The sequence below is a fragment of the Triticum dicoccoides genome, chromosome 4B (assembly GCF_002162155.2).
Source record: "Triticum dicoccoides isolate Atlit2015 ecotype Zavitan chromosome 4B, WEW_v2.0, whole genome shotgun sequence".
Lineage (NCBI taxonomy): Eukaryota > Viridiplantae > Streptophyta > Magnoliopsida > Poales > Poaceae > Triticum > Triticum dicoccoides.
In genome coordinates, this window is record NC_041387.1 from 479251860 (window position 1) to 479256954 (window position 5095).

The following is a 5095-nucleotide window of genomic DNA, read 5'->3' on the forward strand; positions in this document are numbered from 1 at the left end:
GGCCGACGATTCACCAGAGGAAGAATGGGAAGTAACCTGATAATCGGAGTCGGACGGATTAAGAGGTTGACGGATGAAACCCGCTTTAGGATATAAATTAATAAAAAGGTCGGAGACCTCGGAGCGGCGTTTTCGAACCGGACTGTTTGGTAAACCGGCGGAGGTAACTACCTAGCCGCTGTGCCGGGTTGTGCGGCGAGCTTCATGTTGCTGAGTCTTCATAAGAAATTTGGGATCCAAGTAAGCAAGAGGATGAGAAAATTTAACTTTTCGGTTTGCCTGGCGAAATTTTGGCAAAGGCAAAGGATCTGAATCGGAAGAGAGAATAGTTACCTCAGCGACATCAACATTACTGGCTTCAGCGTCGTCCTGACAAGTATCATCATCAATAAGGCGTGTAAAAAGTAAGCCTAGTGAATCGAGTTCTACCTCAAGGTCCGAGTTACCCACATAATCATCAACAGCCGGATCAGATGAAGCAGTGGTTTCCCTCTTTTTAGCAGGCTTCTTGATGACCTTGGTCTTTAGCCGGGTTGACCGTTCTGCTTTCTCCGGTTTGTCTTGTGGAAGCTTCTTGCTCCAAAACGGGTTATCACCCTGGTTAAGCAGCAATTGATGTCAGACAGAGATAGCAATAACAGGTTCAGTAAAAAGTACAATCAAAATCTTATAGCTGGCGGTTTGTTGGTAGCACAGAAAGGGAGCAGGCCGGTTTGAGCGCAGAGGTGCTCCGGTTCGTTCAGCATTTTCTTCACAGCCTCTGTGACTTCATCATTGGAGAGCTGGATGTTGGTGTGTCGGAGTGGGTCATCAACGCTACCAGTATACTTGCACATTAAACCAGAGCGCCGGCTGAGAGGCAGTATGCTCCATGATATCCAACAGCATGCGAGATCTACTCCTGTTAAACCGTTGGCCATGAAGGCTCGGAGCTTGGATAATTGCGGAGCGTATTTACTCCTCTCCTTGGCACTTAACCTTTGTGGGAAGGGGTGTGTATTGCTGAGCCGCTCCGGACGAAAGCCAGGCAACGGATTTTCATCATCAGGGGAAGTATCTTTGCAGTAAAACCATGTTGCATTCCACTCCTTGGGGTGACTGTGTAGTCTGGCATGGGGATAAGTGATTTCTTTCCTTTTCTGAATTGCCATACCGCCCAATTCGGTATTGGGACCATCAGTGAATTCTGTGCGGCGGTTTAAGTGGAAGCAGTCTCTGAACAATTCAACTGTGGGTTTCTCTTGAAGGTATACCTCACAGAGCACTTGGAAGTGACATAAGTTGGTAACAGAATTGGGGCCAGTATCTTGCGGGCGGAGTTGAAAATTGGCTAACACATCCCGGTAAAATTTAGAGCCGGGCGGTTTGAAGCCCCGGGCTAAGTGATCCGCAAAGATCAGAACCTCTCCCTCTTGAGGTGTGGGAGGACATTCATCACTAGGAACCCTCCAGTGGATAGTCTCTTTGATGTCTAAAGCGCCGATCGAGACTAAATTATCCAACTGAGTTTCTGTGACACGAGAAGGAACCCAGTTGCACTCATATACTTGTTTGGCCATGGTGAGATCTACAAGAAATAGGTGATTCCGGTTCAAGAACATGTTGGATAAAAGAAGGCGCTGGTATGAACAATGCTAAATCGGAGGCAGTATATTTAAACCGGATTTTATGAAGTGGCATCATATGGCTAAAGAGTTCTGGCGGTTCAACAAGGGGACTAATGGTATATACCGGTTTATTAACTTTTTCTATATTAAGTTAAACCGCCTGATCTAAACATTGAAAGCAATTGAGGTTGCGGATGGCTAAGTATGCAGAAACAGGTTTCACAAGGTCTTATTGCAGCAATGGATCTGAAGCAAGTTCAGAAAAACAGGAAATATTCAAAAGGTTAAAGCAGAACAGAAGTAAATAAATGGGTAGGAATGTGGATGAGATCTATAGACTTGAGCGTAAAACTACAGGCGGATGCTAAAAAGCTACTGCTGGTCAAGAGCAGGGTTTCACAGATATGTCCAGGAGTCTGGGTACGAGTATGAACAAGTGATGAACACGGCAAGAACACGAAACCCTAGAATAGATCTATGTTAAGAAGAACAGAAGGCTTACCAGAGTTGAGGAAGACGCGGAAGGCTACCGCGGTGCTCTGGTGCGTTCAGGTTGATGCATCGGCCCAAGACGGTGCAGAGGTCAATGGCGGCGGCGGCGACGCGAGGAAGACGAAGAGAAAGAGACGAAGGGGAGAAAAGGAAATGACCCTTCAGTCCTATTTATAAGGCAGGGGACGTGTGTCAGGCGCGCGAATCCAGGAGCCACAAGATTTGGAAGTGGAGCTGCTGCCTTGGGTATCGCAGATCTATTAATAAAAGAAGGCGTCATGTTAACTTCATGATGACGTCATACCGGTTTACAGCAACCAGAGATGATGACGACATGGCGGTTTACCAATTACCAGAAGATGTTAAAGACAAAGATTTTTGTGAAGGATTGACATGAACCAGTTCAAATCAATCTGGGGCCTAATGTTGGGGATATTACCACTAGGCGTGAACCGGCCTACTTGGGCCGGGTTAGCTTCATTAGTAGTTTAAAGGTGATTAAGCAGATGAAGGCCCAAGGCGTATAGTCAGTTTAGAACCTATAGCTGTAAACCGGCTTGATATATAAACTTGCATTGTAAGTTAGGAATAGAGAGAGACCAACCAGGATACGAGTATGAACCGGTGTGGGACTCTATGGACCGACGGGCGTCACCCGTGTATATAAGGGGACGACCCGGCGGCGGTTCAAGGACAGACAACAACAACTCGAGCCTAGGCGAAGCTTGTTTGCTCCCTAGCCATCGCAAACCACATCAATTCCATCACAACTAGACGTAGGCTTTTACCTTCATCGAAGGGGCCGAAATAGTATAAACCCTTGTGTCTTTGTGTCCGCTTTAACCCCTTCAAGTTAACCCGTAGCGATGGTTCCACGACTAAGTCCTTCCACAAGGACATCTGCCGTGACAAATCCACGACAATCAGCTTCATCATCAGACGGAGTTTGAAATACCACCTGCTTCTTGTGAGGACTTGGTCTAGTGCCTCGTCCAGCAGTGGCCTTGGCTTCAGCAGAGTGGGACCAGTTGATGAAGGGTGAGCTAAAGAACTTGCTGAAGCTCCTGAGGCAATTGATATGCCATTGGTCCTTTGGCACGTGGCGAGATGCACAGGTGCTGAGGACTTTGCTGGAGGAGCTGAGGGTTTTGAAACCCGAGGAATTTGAGCAGCTTGAGGAACTGGGACAACTTGAGGAAATTGCCTTGGTGGCACTGAGGAGATTGACCGTGAGGGCATTGAAGAAGAACTTGGCCGTGAGGGCGTTGCTGAGAAGATGGTTTCTTGCCTGGCTTCTTTGGCATAGCCTTCTTGCTTGAAGAAGCCTCGGCAGCGACACTCATTGAATTTCTTCACTGCTTCTTTGGCCTGCTTGGCCAACTTAGCTTGCCGCCTGGCCCACTCATCAGCATAATCCTCACCATGTTTAAGGCTTGTTGGATCAGCCAATTGGCCAGGTGCCAGAGGAGGTCTTGGGCACAGAGGGTTAAGAGCGAATTTCTTCATGTATTTGGGAGTGACATATCTGTACTCCCTCCACTCTCTTGCCCATCTTCTTTCTATCCTCTGAATGCGCACTTTGCGCTCATTCTTCGTCTCCTTTCCATGAGTTGCCTCATCAGGCGTGCAGTACCCTGCATAGATGTCCGCAGGGATCTCAAAAGCAGTATTAACCTCAAGCTCCTTTCCTCCTTTCTGAGGCCTTTTACCGTCTGCCATTTTCTTCAGCCGAGGAATTTGCACAATCGAGTTCTCTGAAGAAGTATGTAGCTTTTCTTAGAGGAACGCTGCAAATGAGTTAAGTTGATGAGAACCTAGTGATTCAGCAGCAGACATGTGCACCTGTGAACAGAGTATAGGTGCGAAGAATTTGGACAGGTCATATGCGTTCTCAGAAGGTTTTGTAAATTGAACGAGTTTGAGGAAATTGACCTGATGTGTCTTGAAGAATTTCACTAAGCGTTCTTTATCTCAGGTTCCAGAGTTGTGCGGATCGTGATATTCACACAATTGAGGAATCATGAAGAGAAACGTCACTTAGAGAAACAGATAAAGAACTGAAGATTTTGTGCTAGGTGTTTACAGTGTGGAGTTGAAGGATAAACACCTTTTGAAGATTTGATGAAAATCATCAGTAGAATAAATGCGGTAAAAGTAACTTCTAATTACCCTTGATGAAGAAAACGACAAACTGTAAGAGTATATTTGGAAGTTCGTCGGCTCGGATCTTCCACGCCCTAACTTGGCAGAGGAAGACTTCTACGACGGCGGCACAGGGAAGATTTTCGCGGCCGACGCGAGTACGACGGCGACGAGGTCGAGGCAGTGAAACTCTTCCTCACCGGCAACGATGGAGGTAGCAGCGGTGCTAGGGCTTGAGAAGCTCGAGCGAGGGAGTGAGGTCAAGTGGAGTAAAACAGGAATGAGGAAGGGAAGGGGGTATTTATAGCTGAGGTGAAAAATTGTTCGCCCGAAGAATTTGGACAAACGTGCCCCTGACCCTTCTCATTCGCGTGACATGTGTCACCCACGTACTGAGAGGTGGAGATCGTGGGTGAATAGATAAGTATATCGTGGAATGTGTAACGGTTTGAGCGGCAAAAGACGAAAATTCAGATAAGAATATTTTAAAGTGTCGTTCGCAATTTCTTCAGCTGACAAGGACACAGTGAAGAATTTGAACGAGTTTCAAATAGAACGCACATGAAGAATTTGTGAACATACTGGGTTGAGTTTAGCATAGAGGGGGAAGGGTCCGATCACATTCACTTAGCAGAAAAATCAACTTGAAGAATTAGCAATAAGTGAATGTTGTAGACGACATAAACACACACATATATATATAGTCAAATGAAGAACAACGGCGGAAAGAGTGAAGACAATGCAAAGTTGAAGAATTTGAAAAGCTGAGGAATTTAAAAAATGAAGAAAAACTCAAATTGAAGATTTTCAACTTTGGTTGGTGGCGTAACCCACCGTATAAGAAAGCTGATTTC